The sequence below is a fragment of the Dromiciops gliroides genome, chromosome 6 (assembly GCF_019393635.1).
Source record: "Dromiciops gliroides isolate mDroGli1 chromosome 6, mDroGli1.pri, whole genome shotgun sequence".
In the NCBI taxonomy this organism is placed as follows: Eukaryota; Metazoa; Chordata; class Mammalia; order Microbiotheria; family Microbiotheriidae; genus Dromiciops; species Dromiciops gliroides.
In genome coordinates, this window is record NC_057866.1 from 179,768,421 (window position 1) to 179,788,347 (window position 19,927).

A 19,927-nucleotide genomic window follows, 5' to 3' on the forward strand; every position below is an offset into this window, starting at 1 on the left:
GACCTGCTTCTTTTTTTGTACCTCTTTATTCATCTTAAGTTTCTTTTCTATTTTTTCATCTCTGTAATCTCTTCCATTTTTTCTCTCTCTGCTTGAGTAAGTCTCTCTTGTACTTCCTTCTCTACTTTCTATCTTTCTTCTCTTTGTCTTCCCTATTATTCCTTTCATATACATATGATAGTATTTCTTTTATCCTTTCTGTGCTTAAGGCATTCCATCCTGGACACTGACTTTCAAAATAGCTTCTTATTTCTGGTAAAGATTAATTCCCGGGGGCAGCTAGGTGGTGCAGTGGATAAAGCACCAGCCCTGGATTCAGGAGGACCCGAGTTCAAATCTGACCTCAGACACTTAACACTTACTAACTGTGTGACCCTGGGCAAGTCACTTAACCCTCATATCTCTGGGGAAAAAAAAAGATTAATTACCAAAATGACTACAAATGAACAAATCAAATGTGCATCTCTAGGATTTAAGGGATCTAACTCAGCTTATTCTTGGCACTCTTACATAATCTATCATAAAATCTATTAGGTATTTCATTACCTTCCTGAGAGCTGTATCTAGAAATTTTTGCCAGTTATCTGTTTTGCTAGCACATGATTTGATTACTTTTAACAATGTTTCTCTTGCCCCTTATAAGTTATTAAAATACTCAAGGATATTGGGGTCCCAGCCAGGATCTTCTAAAGGCAAGTGTCCAGCTGCCTTCCCTGTAGCTACTAAGGAATTTGCTGCTTCTATAATGTCTGCTCTTTCACTTGGGGAAAGTGTTGTTTGCATGAGATCTGCTATGTCACTCCAAGTGGGCTGGAATCCCCTAAATATTGCCCTAAACTGGCTTATAACTGTTGTTGGATCTTCATCAAATTTAGGAAAATCTCTTTTCCATGTGCTTGAATATTTTGAGGTAAAAGGTTTGGTGGTCTGAGCACCACTATAGCTCCTCTCTGTCCATGAATAACCATCTCTTGTAGAGGAAAAATGTCTTTGTGTTTTCCTGTTCTGTCTAAAGCTAGACTGTCAGCTGAGATTGATTTAGAGGAAATGAGGGAAGACTTGGAACAGGAAGTATCAGAATTAAAAGATGGTTCCTTGGCTCTTGAAGCCATGGGTGTGTGGGGGTGAAGCAATCACAAAACAAGGATCTAATGCTTTTGCCCAAATAGCCACAGAGTAAGGAATGGGTGGTATAGGAGACATTGTCTGTGCCATGGTGGGAAAAGCAAGAGGTGTGGCCAATGGGAGAAGGAAAATGTGTGGCCATGGGAGGACTGGACTGAGCCTCAGGCTCCTGAAGAAAAATTAAGTCCACAGGAAGGAGTGGGACCACTGCCTTCATGTGCTCAGTAGCAGAGTTCCATGGCATCCTAGCCGGAGAAGCTGGGGGAGTTGAGACATATTGGGAGGGTGAAAGTCCATCTGGCAGGGCATGAGTGGGGAGGGGGAGGTAGAAGCTGGACACTTTTCTCTGGCCATGCTCTCAGCGTTGCTTAACCTATTCCACAATGCCAGTAAACCAAATAATTGGGAGCTTTGTTCTTTATGATTAAATTTAAATTCTTCAGTGGTTGATCTTTTAAAGAACTATATCTAGGCCACAAAGTTTCCTATGATAAGTTAAAGTAAGTTTTATACAGGGTGTAACAGTTTAATTAGCTGCTTCTTTTTCATTTCTGGTTTGACTGGTAAAGTGGCCTTATCCCATTCCATAAGAATCTTTTCTAAGGGGATTCCTTGAAGTACATATTTCTTATGGTGTTTGGCCCCCATTATATGTAATTTAAAATCATCCTTCCCGCCACACACACACACAAAACCTAACAGAATCTTATCAACTCATTCTGTAAAAAGATTTTGGCTTGGTTTGTTAAGGCAAAAACCTCAAATCTTCTCAAAAAGCCTTTTTACTTTATCTTCTTGTTTGCTCTTAGAAGGCTAAATCAGAAAGTTTGAGAGTGAAATTCCCCAAATACTTAGACAAAAACAGGCATAAAGAGGTGTATGAACACTTAAGAGACAAGCATTTAACAGGGGTAGACATACACAGAATTTCTTATCCAGATGATTGCTTGAAGATCAAGATCAGATTTCAGGACTTAAAATGCCCACAGTGGTTGCCAAACTGTGTTTGTTAAATTATTTGTGCTGGACTATACTTTTAAAAATTATTATTGCTACATATATATGTGTGTGTTTGTGCATGTGTATACGTATGTATGTGTACATAGATGTATATGTGTGTATTATACACACACATATTTATTTGTTTGTTTATATAAAAATGGCTATTGTACCTGTTTTGGCAGTATTTATTATTAATTTATATTGAATATCAGGAAAGATTTGACCTCATGGCAGTTAACACAAGAAAAAACAGCCCCAGCGTCATGTTGTATCTCAGAGAGCACATAGCCTACCAACCTTCACTGTCCTGAGAGTGTGCACCGAGCAACAATGGGTCCAGGAAGCCAAGAATGCTAAGAAGATGGCTACCCTCATGTGGTCTCAGCTTTTATCCTCTTTTAATAGAGGCAGGTTGATACATTGATCAAAGCTAATTGAATAGCATCATTCAATTCCATTGGTTCATATGACTTGAAGGTGGTTCATATTAAAATCTCTATAGATGATATCAAGGGGAAGTGTGCAAAAAGACTCTCCCCCAAGTTGGTCAAGGCAAAGTCCATTATCTAGGTGTAGCTTAATCCTGTTGGTCCTTCAATAAGCTAGACAAAAGAATCTATCTCCATTCCTATTGTTTACCTGGGGCTGGCCCTGAACAAAATTACAACTTCCTCCTAAGAATTGAATTTTCTTGGGTGAGGGGGAGAGAAAGGGATTAAAACTGGGTCCCTGGATCCCCCTAAGAAATCTATTATTAATCATTATTTTCTCACACTAGAAAGAATAAACAAAGTCAATTTAAAAAAAAAAACCAAATAGAAGAAAATGTGAAATATCTCATTGGAAAAAAATGACATGGAAAATAGGTTGATGAGAGATAGTTTAAGAATTATTGAATTACCAGAAAACTATGACCAAATAGAGTCAACATCATATTTCAAGAAATTACCAAGAAAACTGCCCTGATATCCTAGAATCAGAGGGTAAAATAGAAATTGAAAGAATCCACCAGCCACCTACTGAAAGAGACTCCAAAATAAAAATTTCCAGGAATATTAGCAAAATTCCCAAACTCCAAGATCAAGGAGAATATGGCAGGCAGCAAGAAAGAAACCATTCAGATATCATGGAGCCCAAGTCAGGATCTCACAAGATTTAGCAACATCTACATTAAGGGAGTGGATGTCTTAAAATATGGCATTCTTTTTTTTTTTTCCAGGCAATGAGGGTTAAGTGACTTGCCCAGGGTCACAGAATATAGCATTCTTGAAGGGAAAGGAGCTAGAATTCCAACCAAGCAAAACTGTGTATAATTCTTCCAAGGGAAAAATGGATATTTAATGAATTCCTGATGAATAGACCAGAGCAGAATATCTGACATTCAAATATAAGATTCAAGAGAAGCAGAAAAGGGTAAACATGAAAGAGAATCATAAAGGATTTAATATGGTTAAACTATTTCTTTTCTTATATGGAAAGATGATATTCATAAACTCCTAAGAACTTTATTACTAGGGCAATTATAAGTTTACATAGATAAAGGGCATGGGTATGAATTGAGCATGAATGAATGATCTCAAAAAAAATGAAGGGGTGAGAAAGAAGCATGCACTGGTAGCAGGGTAAGGGGTAGGAAGAGTGGAGAAAATTATCTCATAAAAGAGGTACACAAGTGTGAGAAAATAATGGGTTTTGGGACACTCAGAGGACCCACTCGAAGAAAGGGATTATGTTAAGATTGATTGCATTGACTTTGCTGATTGACTGGGAGTTAACTTGATTGGAACCACACCTACCTGAGGCCTGGCCCTCAGGGGGTGTGTTCTCTAAACCCTCACCTCAGCACATTCTGCTCATGGACCACCCTCAGGTCCAGTGGGCCAATAGATTGGAGTGATGCTAGCCAATTAGCTTTGAACAGTGTGGAAGGACAGTTTCTACTCCAGTCCCGGAGGAAGTTTTCACTCTCAGTTTGGCTCTCAGACAGGCTTGTGGTGGAGGACTTGGAGGAAGAAGCAGGCCAGGCTGTGCTCTAGGCTAGATAGGCCTTTTCTTAATTTTCTGAACCAAGTGGTCTCTCTTTACTAATATTTGGTATGCTTTAATAAATGCTTAATGCCCCAAACTGGTGCTAAAGCTTCTAATTTATAAGTAAAAACTATATTAGAAATCCCAGCTAATTTCCCCTAAACTTGGGACAGAAATAGGGTGAACACATATAATTTTACTCACCACACAAGGAAGAGCTTTTACAGTGGAGAGGGAAATGGGGGAGAGGGCAGGCAATGCTTAAACTTCATCCTCATCAGAATTGATTAAAAGAGGACAGAACATTCAAACTAGGCATATAAATCAATATTACCAAACAAGGAAGTAGGAGAGGAAAGGGATAAGAGAAGGGAGTGGTTACAGAAGGGATGGTGGATTAAGGGAGGTCATTGTTAAAAGCAAAACAAACTTTTGAGGAGTGACAGGGTAGAAAGAGAGAAAAGGAAAAAATTTTTAAAAACATAGGATGGAAAGAAATACATGGACAATAATCATAACTGTAAATGTGAATGTGATTAACTCACCCACAAAATAGGAGTGGAGAGAAAAATTATATTAGAAACAACAATCCAACGATATTGTTTACAAGAAATACATTTTTAAAAAAAAAAGGTCCACACAAGCAAACAAGACAAAGTAAAAATGAAGAGCTGGAACAGAATCTATTCTGTGTCAGCTGAGGCAGTGGTGGAAATCATGATCTCAGACAAAACCAAGGCAAAAAGTAACCTGATTGGGGGCAGCTAGTTGGCACAGTGGATAGAGCACCAGCCCTGGAGTCAGGAGGACCTGAGTTCAAATGCGGCCTCAGACGCTTAACACTTACTAGCTGTGTGACCCTGGGCAAGTCACTTAACCCCAATTGCCTCACTAAAAAAAAAAAAAAAGATAAAAGATAAGCAGGGAAACTATACATTGCTAAAAGGAACCATAGACAATGAATAAATGTTAAATGGCATTGCATGCAAATTCTCAAAGGAAAAGAAACTATATTAGTGGAGGACCTCAATTTTTTCTTCTCAGAAATAGACAAACTTAACTATAAAATCAGTAAAAAGGAATTTAAGGCAATGAATAAAATTTTTGAGAAATAAGATATAATAAACCTCTGGAGAAAACTGAGTAGAAATAGAAAGGAGCATGCTTTTCTTTTTTTCAGCTGTTATTTTTTTAATGTATTTTTTACAAACAAACTAACACAAAAACTACCAAGTTTTAAAGTATAAACACCTCACAAACAATTGCAATAAGTAAATAAATAAATTCATCCTTTCAGACCATAATGTAATAAAATTTACATTCAATAAAGGGCTATGGAAACAAAGGTTGAAAACTAATTGGAAACTAAATAATCAAATCATAAAGAATGAGTGAGTCAGAGTCCAGGAGCAGCAGTCTCACATCTAACTCAGAAATCCTTGCAGGCTGACCAGCAACCTAGATTTCCCCCAAAATGGCACTGTCAAGGATCAGCTGATTGGAAATGTTCTTTTTTTTAATAAGAAACTTTTTTATTTATAGTTTTGGGTTCCGATTTTTATCCTTCTTTCCCTCCCTCTCCTCTCCCCTCCCTGAGGTGGCAAACAATCATATATGTGTTATATGTGTATGATTATGTGAAACATTAACATTTTTGTCATTTTGTACAAGCAAATGATTAAAAGGGAAAAAATGAAAGTGAAAAATAGCATCCTTCAGTCTGTTCCATCAATATCAGTTCTTTCTTTGGAGGTGGATAGTATGTTCTATCAATAGTCCTTTGGGATTATCTTGAATCATTGTATTGTTGTGTAACGATTGGAATAACGCCACCTGCTGGATACTTACTGTAGAAGAGTTCTGCCCATGAAGCGAAGGTCTTTGAGGGCAAGACCAGGAGTCTTTTCTTTGGCGGGGAGGAAGTGACGCAGACTAGTGGGAGGAGGAAGGAAGAGACTGGCGCTGAGTCTCGGGCTCTTTCCTTTGGACTCTGGTGGAGAGCGGAGCTAGAAATGTGCTCTCCCTTTAATAGCTAGGAATTTAGGCCTTTTTCTCTCTCTTTACCAAATTCTTATTCTCCTTAATAAATGCTTAAAAGTCTAACTCTTGCTAAAGCTTATAATTTATTGGCGACCACTCATTAGATATTTTAGACAGTTTAGCTAGAATTTTAACCCTTAACAGATGGCTGACCACGAAGAGGAAAGCTAACCCTCAGTCTTCTGATCTGCTGGTTGGGTAAGAAATTTCCCCTCCCTCTCCCTTTAACTGCTAAGTACTGGTGTACTGGCTGTGTTTTTCCTTTAAATTTTTTCGAATGGACCTTTTAAAGGAGAATATTTGTAAAAGCTTTTTATAGTCATGTGATCAAGTTTATATTTTATAATACTCTTATTGATATTAAGTTCATATTCATTTAGACTTCCTTAGTTTGAATTTCATTGTCTTTTATTGTTCCATGTGTATTTTCTTCTATTCATTTGTCTATCTAATTTTGAAACATTGCAAGATGGTTTTGATTTTATTATACAATGTTAATTCTGGGAGTATTGTGCTCCCATATTCTGAGTTGTTTGTTTTTGTTATTTTTTCTCAACTGATTATTTGATCAAACTCTTTAAAGCATTTCCGTGGCAAATTGGTTGCCATGGCAAGTGTAAATTGATTCTAGAAGTATTATTTTTGATAAGCATATTCCCAAAAAAAAAAAAAAGAGGGGAACATTTGTAAAAGTTTTCTATTTTCAAAAAAAAAAGTTCTTTGAGATTCTGTTGTGCTTTAACTTATATTTAAATATGTTCAGATTTTTCACAAAAGTAATTGTATACTAAGTAAAAAAGGGTATTATTTGAAATTGTTGCATAATTATATATTGTGTTCTGAGTCAAGATGTATTCACATTTTTTGCAATCATTTATTATCCTCAATTTTTAAATCCATATGAGACTTGGATTATGGGAACTTATCATTTAAGACACTAATTACCTTTATTCTGAGTTATCAGATGCCAGTTGGCCAAGGTGCCATCCAATCACAAGAGGAATACATGCAAGAGCAGACACTGAACTGTCACATGAGGGGAGACATGCATGAAGTCAAGGTATGGCCGAGGGAACGGCTTTTGACAAATGTTGAGGTTGGATTCTCTTGGTTTAATATTTTATTTTATTTTTCCCCACAATATTGTACAGATGGCTGGAAGTATTCATCCCACCCATCTCACTTCTACACCTGGCTTCCATGCTCCCTCCTATATGCCTGATGCCATGGACATCTCAGTCCCATGCATCTGATTAAGTCTGACTCAGTTTCTTCCAATATGTTCGGTGGCATGGACATATATTCCATCCACCTATTTTAAGCCTGGCATACTGTATGGGCAGTACATATTGCTCAAGTGTGGGAATGCTCATATCCCATCATTTCTCTGTTCTTTTATGGTAACCCCCATAATTATCTCAGGTGTCATGATAAATACAGTGTTGAATTTGGCCTTGACACCTGTTACCAATTATATTAGATTTTTTAATTTCTCATAATGGCATGAGGATAATTAGGCAGATGATGCAAAAAGTGATGAAACAAAGATAAAAATTATTTTTAAAAATTAATATCGCAGCAATTGTCTTCTCAAATACCCTCCATAAGGGGGGACTATAGTAATATTATAATTTTAAAGAATGTTTCAATTTTTGTTTTATTATATGTTTCATGTGTAACAACTAAGATTCTGTATTCCCTTAGACATGTTTTTGAGAACTTTCATTGTTTGATTTGATTATTGACAAAGCTATTTTAAAGTTGTGTTAAGCTCAATTTTGTAGGAAGTTTTCCTGGCTGATTACCAGCATCCACACATCAACCCCTGAAAAGACTTCCATTCCACGACTACACCTAGAGGACATCTGAGAAAAGACTTTCAGAGACTTTAAATGAACAGTTTTGATTTGTTGTTTTTGTTGTGTTTTTTTTTTCTCTTTCTGTTATAATATACACCATCTGTAACATGTATTCTCTGCAGAGGCCCTCCCTTTGCAAGACCAATGTCAAAGCGTCGGTTCATGAGGACAAAAAAAAAAATCACCCCTCTGGACAAAACTTTCCTCTCTTCCTTTTCTATATTGTTGTTCACATATTATTAGTTAGCAATAGTTATTATATTCTTTTTACTGTTCCGTCAAGGAAACATTTTCTTGAGGAACAACAGGGGGGACTGTAACGATTGGAATAACGCCACCTGCTGGATACTTACTGTAGAAGAGTTCTGCCCATGAAGCGAAGGTCTTTGAGGGCAAGACCAGGAGTCTTTTCTTTGGCGGGGAGGAAGTGACGCAGACTAGTGGGAGGAGGAAGGAAGAGACTGGCGCTGAGTCTCGGGCTCTTTCCTTTGGACTCTGGTGGAGAGCGGAGCTAGAAATGTGCTCTCCCTTTAATAGCTAGGAATTTAGGCCTTTTTCTCTCTCTTTACCAAATTCTTATTCTCCTTAATAAATGCTTAAAAGTCTAACTCTTGCTAAAGCTTATAATTTATTGGCGACCACTCATTAGATATTTTAGACAGTTTAGCTAGAATTTTAGCCCTTAACAGTTGAGAATAGTCGTCATTATCAGTTCTTCATCAAACAATATTGCTGTCTCTGTGCACAATGTTCTTTTGGTTATGCTCATGCCACAATTCATCATTCCATACATGTCTTTCCAGGCCTTTCTGAAGTCATCCTGCTTGTCATTTCTTATAGCACAATTACCGATTCTTAGCCACCACAAAAAGAGCTGCTATTTTTTTGTCCAAATAGGTCTTTTTGCCTTTTGTGGGATATCTTTGGGATATAAACCTAGCAGTGGTATTGCTGGATCAAAGGGTATGCACGGTTACATAGACCTGTAGGCATAGTTTCAAACTGCTCTCCAGAATGGTTGGATCTTTTAATTGTGAATGTTCTAAAGGAAAACCAGTTTCCCTGTAACAATATCACTGTTGTTAGGGTTGGTGCAGTTGACATGGCATGTGCCATCAGTATTTTAATGAAGGATTTGGCTGATGAACTTGCCCTAGTTGATGCCATAGAAGAAGAACTAAAGTGAGAGATGACAGATCTCCATCATGCCAACCTTTTTCTCAAAACAGCAAAGATTGTTTCTGGCAAAGACTAAAGTGTGAATGCAAACTGAAGGCTGGTTGTTGTTTTCACTGGAGCATGTCAACAGGCGAAAGAAAGCCATCTTAATTTGGTCTATCATTATGGGAATATCTTTAAATTCATCATTCCAAATATTTTTAAATACAGCCTTAATTGCAAGCTTCTTATTGTTTCTAATCCAGTGGACATTTTGACATATGACATAAGTGACTTTCCTAAAAACTGTTATTGGAAGTGTTTGCAATCTGGATTCTGCCTGTTTCCATTACCTATTTGGGGAGAGATTTAATGACAATTCTTCAAGTTACCATGGATGGGTCCTTGGGAAACACTAAGACTCCAGTGTTCCTGTGTGGGGTGGTATAAATGTGGCCAGTGTCTCTCTGAAGAATCTATCCTGCTTTGGGAACTGATGCTGATTGAGATAATTGGAAAGATGTTCATAAACAGGTAGTTGAAAGTGCTTATGAGACGATCTAGCTGAAGGGCCAAACTTCCTGGGCCATTGGATTGTCTGGGGCAGATCTGGCAAAGAAAGCATTAAGAAGAATCTTCAAGGGGGCAGCTAGGTGGCACAGTGGATAGAGCACCAGCTCTGGATTCAGGAGGACCTGAGTTCAAATCTGGCCTCGGACATTTGACACTTACTAGCTGTGTGACCCTGGGCAAGTCACTTAACCCCCATTGCCCCGCCAAAACAAACAAAGAATCTTAAGAGAGTGCATCCAGTTTCCACCATGATTAAGGTCCTATACAGCATTAATGAAGATGTCTTCCTTAGTGTCCCATGTGTCTTGGGGCAGAGTGGCATTTCAGATGTGGTGAAGGTAACCCTGAATCTGGAGGCATTAAGGTGAACTACCATGATGACTATAAATTATTTCACTTGAAAAGACTCCAAGCTAAGAATACAGTGGAGGGAGAGTTGGTGCATGCTTTTTGTTCACAGATGATTGTGCACTCAATTCAGACTCTGAGGCTGAAATGCAATAGAATATGAATTGATTCTTTGTTGCTTGGGCTAATTTTGGCCTGATAATCAACACCAAGAAAACAGAGGTCCTCCACTAACCAGCACTGCACCATCTGTATATGAAACCATTGGTCACAATAAATGGAGAAATTCTGAATGATGTGGATAAGTTCACTTACCTTGGCAATATACTTTCCAGGGGAAATACCATGGGAGACAAATTTGATATGCACATTGCCAGAGCCACCTCACCATTTGGGAAGCTCTGAAAAACAGTATGGGAGAGAAGGAGTATTAGACTACCTACCAAACTGGACAGATCTACATAGCCATTATGCTGACTTCACTGTTGTATGCTTGTGAAACCTGGACAGACTATCAGCAGCATGCCAAAAAACTGAGCAGTTTCCACTTGAAATGTATTAGGAAGAGTCTTAAGATTATCCAACAAGATAAGAAACCTGTCATTGAGGTCCTTTCTTGAGCTGAATTTCCAAGCATAAAAACTCTACTGCAGAGAGGGCAACTCCAATGGGCTAGCCACATTGTTCAAATGCTAAATGTACTGTTACCTAAAATACTATTTTACAAAAAACTCACATAAGGCAAGTGCTCACACATTGGTCAGAAGAAGGGGTACAAGAACATTTTCAAGACCTCCTTGAAGAACTTTAGTACTGTGAGACATGGGAGACACGGGTATAGGACTTCCCAGCAAGGAATCCCCACATCAAAGAAAGCAGAATTGATATAACACAAAGGAAACATGAGCTGTGTAAATTCAGAGACATCTCTATCCCAAATGGTCCAACTGCTTTTGCCCAACCTGTGGGAGAGTCTTCCAAACTAGTATTGGAGTAATCAGACACAATCACACTGTAATCTAATTCCAAAATCATGATGTCATTGATCCTCTTTGAAAAAAGAAAAGGTTAAACAACAGTAACCTCTACTAAGTCTGTATCACAAAGAGATAAAAAAAAAAGATAAAAGAATCTATTTGTACAAAAAATATTTATAGTAGCTCTTTTTGTGGTGGAAAAGAATTGGACATCAAGGGGATGCCCATAAATTGGGGAATAACTGAACAAGTAGTTGTATATGATTGTGATGGAATACTATTGTGCTATAAAATATTATGAATAAGATGGTTTCAGAAAAACATGGGAAGACTTATATGACCTGATAAAAAGTGAAGTGAGCAGAACCATGACAACATTGGTACACAGTAACAATAATTTTATACTGATGATCAACTGTGAAAGACTTAGTTACTCCTATAAAACCAATAATTCAAGACAAATCTAAAGGAGTCATGATGAAAAATTCTATCTACTTCCAGAGAAGTGAAGAGCTATGAATGAAGATTGAAGCATACCTTTTGAAAAATTCCTTTCTTTTTCTTTTTTTTCTTGTAATTTGTGGTTTGTTTTTGCAACATGGCTAATATGGAAATCAGTTTTGCATTACTTCACATGTATACTTGATATTAGATTGCTTGCCTTCTCAAAGAGTGGGAATAAGAATTTGTAACTCAAAAAAATTAGGGGGCAGCTAGGTGGCACAGTGGATAAAGCACTGGCCCTGGATTCAGGAGTACTTGAGTTCAAATCCAGCCTCAGACACTTGACACTTACTAGTTGTGTGACTCTGGGCAAGTCACTTAACCCCCACTGCCTTGCAAAAAAAAAAAAATTAGATACTGTTAATTTTTTTACATACAATTGGAAAATGCTTAATGAAATAAATAAAAATACATTTTTAAAAAGTAAAAAGAAGGGGCAGCCAGGTGGTCCAGTAGATAAAGCACTGGCCTTGGATTCAGGAGGACCTGAGTTCAAATCCAGCCTTGGACACATGACACTTGCTAGCTGTGTGACCCTGGGCAAGTCACTTGACCCTCATTGTCCTACAAAAAAAAAAAAGTAAATAGAAAAGACTCCTTGTTATATCCTTTCAAACTTATAAAGCTCTGAATCCTGTAAAACTGTGTCAATTCCTTATATAATCTGAGCGTAAAACTTTTATCAAAAAATTTTTAATGAAAATACTTTCTTCCTTCTTTTTTTTTTTTAAAGTGAGGCAATTGGGGTTAAGTGACTTGCCCAAGGTCACACAGCTAGTGAGTGTTCAGTGTCTGAGGCCAGATTTGAACTCAGGTACTCCTGACTCCAGGGCCGGTGCTCTATCCACTGCGCTACCTAGCTGCCCCTAATGCAAATACTTTAAAAAAAAATCTATATCCATTCTTTTTGTTTTGGATTCATTACTTTTTTCTGTTAAAAAAAATTGAATTATCAGATTTATTAATCTTATTTTTTACAACTCCTTCTATATAACAGATAGTTAAGAAAGTTTCTCTTTCAACAGTAAGGTTCCTTTCATTCTTATCTACTTCTTAAAGTGCAGCATGCTAATATTTTGATTGTTGATTTCTTGGCATATGAATTCTAAAAGAATCACATATATTATGTATAGACATACTGATATATACACATAGAGATTATCTCATCATGTTTTTATGTTTTTTATTACTTATATTTATTTAGATTTTTCCCCAAGTTACATATAAAAACAAATTTTTACATCGATTTTTAAAACTTTTTATTCCAAATTCTCTTCCTCCCTCCCTCCCCACCCCTCCTTAAGAAATCAGGGCAGGGAGGGGGGCAGGGGGGGGTGCAGCTAGGTGGTGCAGTCAGGAGTACCTGAGTTCAAATCCCACCTCAGATACTTAATACTTACTAGCTGTGTGACCCTGGGCAAGTCACTTAACCCCAATTGCCTCACCAAACAAAATAAAAAGAAATCAGGGGGCAGCTAGGTGGCACAGTGGTTAAAGCACCGGCCCTGGATTCAGGAGGACCTGAGTTCAAATCTGACCTCAGATACTTGACACTCACTAGCTATGTGACCCTGGGCAAGTCACTTAACCCCAATTGCCCCCACAAAAAAAAAAAAAGAAATCAAGCAATTCAATATAAATTATACATGTGCAGTCATGCAAAACATTTCCACAGTAGAACTAACAAAAACAATATAATTCAATCTGTATTCAGATACCATCAGTTCATTCTCTGTAGATGAGAATGAACTTTTCATAAATCCTTTTGATAGCATCCTGCTCATCATTTCTTATAGCACAATAGTTTTCCACCCAATCTCATCCCACAATTTGTTTATCCATTTGCCAATTGATGGACATCACCCCAATTGTGAATTCAACTTTTTTCTTTTACATCTCTTTTAGGGTACCAACCTAGTAGTGGTATTGCTAGGTCAAAGAGTATTCATGGTTTTATTTGTTTGTTTAGTTGGTTTTTGTTTGTTTTTGTAGGGCAATGAGGGTTAATTGTCTTGCCTAGGGTCACAGAGCTACTAAGTGTCAAGTGTCTGAGGCCAGATTTGAACTCAAGTCCTCCTGAATCCAGGGCCTGTGCTTTATCCACTGCACCACCTAGCTTCCCCCAGTATTCATGGTTTTATAGTACTTTTGCCATAGTTCCAAATTGCTCTGAAGAATGTTTGAATCAGTTTACAATTTTATCAAGAGTTTATTAATGTCTCATTTTCATCATATCCTCTGTTGTCATTTTCCTCTGTTGTCCTATTATCCAATCCAATAGGTGTGAGGTAGTATCCAGAATTGTTTTGACCTGAATCCCTCCAATCAATTGGGGAATAGCTTTCTTTAAAAAATTTGACTCAGTTCTCTATGTGTTTGAGAACTGAGGGCTATCAGAAAAACTTGCTTCAAATTTTTTTTCTCAGTTGCTATTGCTAACTGTATTACCCTCCATCCTATTCCCTCCCCTTTGATATATATTCTATTTTCTATCTTCTTTCAGCCTATCCCTCCTCAAAAGTGTTTTGCTTCTTACTTCCCCCTCCCCTAATCTGCCCTCCCTTCCTTCACCACCACCCCTTATTCCCTTCCCCTTCCACTTTCCCACAGGGCAAGATATATTACCATACCCACTTGAGTGTGTATGTAATTCTCTCTTTAAGCCAATTCTGATGAGAGTAAGGTTCACTCACTCCTCTGCTCCTCCCCCATCTTCCCTTCCCCTCCATAAGCTTATTTTCTTCTGGGGGTGTTGTTTGATCTTCCTTGTCACCAAAGAAACTTTCTATGGTCTGCATTTTTTTTCTGTCTGTTCATATTGCTAGCCTATTTCTTGACTTTTAAGTTATTTTTAAAGTCTGGCACTGCTTCCAGGACGTACTTTCCCAAGCTTCAGGTGGTGACAAGGGGTATGATTTGAGTAGAGTCACATTCTGCACTTCCATGGCCTGTGCTCTGGTATCTAAGTTACCTCAGGCCTGCTTGCTTTTTAACCCAGGAACAGAAATTTGGTTCACTGTGGTTGCAAGCTTGGATGTGCCTGTGCTCCTCCCCGACCTGGACCACTACCACTCAAGACTGCTTCCTGTATCTCAGCATGGGGAACACAACAGAGTTCTACCTCAGCACCAGCAGAGGCCCCTGCTATCTCTCCCTGACCAACCACTTAACTCCCTCACCAATCCATGAGCTGAATTTCAGAAGTAGCCACCACTGCCCGTAGTGTGGCCTGCCTGGGCCTGGATCTGCATGGCATGGATGCAGGGCTGGGCTCCATTCTCATCCCGGTACAGCAGACCTTTCCTGCCAACCTTCTAATGCATCTTTTCCTTGAAAATGATCTCCCCCTGTCCTTTTGTGGGTTCAGGAATTGTCTATGGCATTATTTGGAGCTATTTGGAGGGATTATGTTGGTGAGCTCCATGACGTTACTGCCTTTTCTCCACCATCTTGGCTCCTCCCTCAATTCTATGCTTTAATTAAACATTAGTTAAGCATCTATTTAGAGCAAAAAAACTCAATGCTGAGATAGCTACAAAAATAATAATAATAATTGACTTTAAGAAAAATAATGAGGGACAGCTAGGTGGTACAGTGGATAAAGCACTGGCCCTGGATTCAGGAGGACCTGGGTTCAAATCTGGCCTCAGACACTTGATACTTGTTAGCTGTGTGACCCTGGGCAAGTCACTTAACCCTCATTGCCCTGCAAAATTAAAAAAAAAAGGAAAAGAAGAAAAGAAAGATAATGAAAACATATACACAAGCTACAAGAGCAGTTTGAGTATACAAATATGATTGAAAAAGTTATAAAGTACTATGCGAGTTTAGAGGAGGCAAATATTAATCAAGCTGGAAGGTAGATAGTATGGCATAATGGCCTTGAAATCAAAAGGTTGTGGTTAATATCCAACTTCTGTGACCATTATTAAGTCACCTAACTTACTTAGGCCTCAGTTTTGTTAATTGGAACATGAAGAGTTAAAAGTTGAAGAGTTGTTTCTATGGTCCCTTCCAACTCTAAAATATGATCCTATCAGCAGGAAGAGAATTGGTTGTCACATAGTGGGTAGAGACAAGGATATACCAGGAAGACTTGGGTTCAATTCTACTTCTGAAATATATTATCACAAATAATGGCTTGTGACCTTGAGTAAGTTATTAATTTCTTGGTGTCCCAGGAAACACTCTTAAGACTATAAGTTGCTTAGCCATTGCTGACTTGTCTTGGTAGGACTTTCCTCTCCTGGAATTTCTCTATACCCATAAAATCACAAGAAAACTGTTTTTGGAGATGACCTCTGGATTTTGCTTTGAAAGATGGTTCAAGTTACAATGGGTAGAGGGAAGGGGAAGAGAAATATTCCCTATGGGGATTGATTAAACAAAAGGACAGAGGCTAGAATGACCACATGAACCTAGAGAAAGGGATGTAATCTTCTTTGGAAAGAGTATGGAATAATGCTATATAAAAAGAGAAAGGATGATTTGAACCAATTTTTGGTGTGCCTTGAATGAAAAACTAAAGAACTTTTGTTTTATTTGGTATGTAGCAGAAAGTCATTGAAATCAACCAATCAATTAACATTGATTACATGTCTGCTATGTGACAAACACTAAGTACTGGGGATTCAAAAAGAAGGGGCAAAAACAGTCCCACCCCTCAAGGAGCTTATAATATAATGGAAGGGTTCTATTATCATTGCACTGGTGGTGGTGGTGGTTTGGGGAGCTGATGATCAAACAGCTTGCCTCCAGGGATCCAGTTCTACAATCAAACAAAACCCTTCAGGCCTATCCGGATATTAAAACTTTGCCCAAATTCTCTGCCAAGTATCTCAGCAGTCTAGTTACACACTCATTCCTCATTCTGCCACATGCCAAAGTGAGTTCAGGATATATCTAAATTAGCCAGAGGACTGTATTCAGAAATGCAGAACAGCCAACAAGGAAGCAGGGACAAAAGTCCAAGCAGTATACCTGATTCAGGAAGTGATAAACATGCTGTTAGATATGCTTATTGAAATGTTCCTATGCTGCAGGCACTAGGTATAGTGTCTCTATTTTGCATATGGGCAAGGGAGACATAACACGTAAGTGTTTGACCCATCACACCATTTTTTTAAAAATAAAAATTGCCTTCATATGCACCCTGTCCTATCAAAACTGTTTCATTTTTGGTTTTGTATCCCCATTGCCGGGTAAAAGACCTAATATATAGCAGGCACTCACTTATATCAACCAATTAGCAAGCGTTCAATAAATCCTTGTTTAATTACATTGAATTGTATTGGATTGAATTGAATAGATGAAGATTCTTTACCTGGCATCTGAGGAAAACAGCTTCCAAATGATAGCTTCTTTACCAGGCCACTGAATCAACGATTTTTGTTTTATATGACTGTCATTTCAAATAGCCAAGACATCAAACCCACTTAACCATCCCATGGTATGAATCAGATGTTAATAGACTCCAAACATAAGGTCAACAATGTTTCTACCTGTCATCCTTCATAGCATAGACATGGCCTGCATTCCTCTTTCTCCTTCCCTCCCTCAAAGACTACTCTGAATTCTAGCTTAGTTACTTATCTTTCCTCACTAAATAGATGTCTTGCCAATATGATCTCTTGGACTCTAACCCCATATATTTGAATTCCTTCCTATTGTTAATTGCTGACCTTTCTGCTTAAAAAGACAAAAAGACAAAAAAAATTATTACTAGCTTTTAGTCCAAATTTAGTTCATTTTAGTCAAATCTTAGACAGGGAAATTATAGAACACAATTATCATGTTTGCTTAAGCTGATTTTGTTCAGTGCCAGAAGTAGTGTCATGCACAAATGGGCCCCGAAGAAATTTGACTTGACCATAATGATTAAATTGTGGAGTCAAAATCAGCACCACATGACTTAATGACATTTACTTCTGTCACATTCTACTTAATTAATTGAATTTTGACAAAGCACATCTTCTATCCACACAGAAAAGTAAAACAGAAAAAAAAAATGTGGAAGGCTAAAGATAAACACATTCACCAGGGACAGAACTAGGTAGTAGAGAATTTAATGCAATTCAAAGGGGATTTATTAAGTAATAAGTATTTGAAAGATGGAGCAGTATTGCCTAATGGATAGAGGGCTACCTTGGAGTTTAAGTCCTAACTGATATATACAGGTGTTAACCTGGAAATTAAGGAAACAATCAATATAGGAGAAATAAGGTCTTTAATCGGGGCAGAGGAACTATAGCTCGTGGTATTGCAAAGCTCAGAAGCTAGGAATACCCAAAGATGGGAAGAGAGGACAGGGTTTTAATGGGGTAACAGAACAAAAAGATTGCTCCAGAGTGACATATAGCTAATTAATGTAAATGAACCTTTGAGAAAAGAAATAATAGGGGCAGCTAGGTGACGCAGTGGATAGAGCACTGGCCTTGGATTCAGGAGGACCTGAGTTCAAATCCAGCCTCAGACACTTTACACACTTACTAGCTGTGTGACCCTGGGCAAGTCACTTAACCCCAATTGCCACACCAAAAAAGAAATAATAGAACAGCTCCTAATTTAAGTATAGGCGTTACTGACTCTGAATAGAAACAACTTAATGTAGGTGGACCCTTTTTACATAATAACATAAAGTCCAGGGAGTGAGGTGGGGAACATTGGGAGGGGATAAGTTGCTTGGGGGAAGGTCCAAGTCCATCAAGAGTCTGGAAATGACAAAGACAGTCAGCCCCAGTCAATTCACCTGCCTGGGAAAGAGGGGACTGGATGGGGAATCAGTTCTCAGTAATTTTTGTAGTTCTCACAGGCTATATAATATATACAAGTAATCTTTCAGTGCCCCAGAGAAGAGTCTAAGTCAGCAAGTCTCTGCTTTGGTAGATGGACTGTCCTCACTGAGATTTCTCTATACTAATTAAATCACAAGAGTGTTCTAAAAAACAAAACAAAAAACCCCCACAGCATAATGATAGGAACTAGCAAAAGTAGTTGTTGCCTTCAAGGAACCAACATTCTTCTGTTGGATATGACATTTACAGAGACAAATATTTTTTTTTTAATTTGAAGAGAAAAAATAACTAAGAAATAGGAAGATTGGGAGAGATTTCCCACTAGAAGCAATATAGCTCCCAGTGCAAACTGAGTATTGAAGAAAGTGAATAATAATAATAATAATAATAGGTCAAAGGTGATACATAAAAAGATACAAGACAGCCCATATTGTGTTCAGAGGAGGAGGATTAGAGCAATAAGTTTGGGAAATGATAAACAGGAAATGGGATGGAATGTACTTAATGAAGATAATGTGAAATCAATCTAGAATGACTTTAAGCTAGAGTTTATATTTAATCCCAGAGGAATAGGGAGCCACTGAAGTTTCTTGAGCCAAAGACTGGATATGATCAAACCTATGATTTAAAATTATGTTGGCAGTTGTGAGAAGATGAATTGAAGAGAAAAACTGATTAACCACCTTAGCCATGCAAAAGAACCCAATAAGAACTATAATAAATTTATAGAATTTGGCATTTCTGATTAAGATGGTGACATGAAAAGTTATATGGAAGCCTATTCTTCTCCCATAAACTTCAGAAATTATCTGAAATGGGCTGCAGAAAGATCCATGATGAAGAAAGCCTTAATTTAATAAAGTAGACTTATCTGTCCACTCCATAACTATAGAAAGAGGCCAGTGGGAAAGTTAGCAGAGTAGGGAAAGGAACCATAATGGAGAAGGCACACTAATCTCACACAAATGAGCCCAAAGTCAACCAATGTTCTTGGGTAGGGGGTTTCAAGATAATAGTGAATGCTAATAATTAGAGACCTGAAACTTTACATGGGAGGTTCTGTTTTAGTTAGGAGTATGGAAAGTAATGGTGGTGTTTTTAAAAATTATCAACAAAACGTTTTTTTTCCCTTAAAGCATAGTACAATCAAATTTGAGCACAGTTCTTAAAGTGTGCCATCTTTAATTAGGATATAGTCATCTTTAATTAGGATCAATCTTAAAGAGAAAACTCAATAATAAAAAAATAATCATGGGAAATAAAGCATTGCAATACCTAATTCCAATATGTACTTTTACATTATTTATTTCTAAAAGTGCTTTTCACTGTGGTTGATTGACAGAGCATTATTGTTTTTATGAAAGGATACTAAGAAAAACCCTATTACATCTTCTTCAAATTCATGGTAATTTCACTCTCTATGGCAAATGACATGATGAAGAATAGCTCTTTTGAAAAATTCATTTTGAGGAGACCTCATTTTTTAACAACAAGAAAACTGTAAATCCTATTATTTCAG

At 37.7% G+C, this 19,927-nt stretch overlaps 1 pseudogene; it reads left to right on the top strand.

Moving 5' to 3' along the window:
- The first annotated feature begins 984 nt into the window (after positions 1–984).
- LOC122732153 lies at positions 985–10,153 on the top strand (annotated as a pseudogene).
- The last annotated feature ends 9,774 nt before the right edge of the window (positions 10,154–19,927 follow it).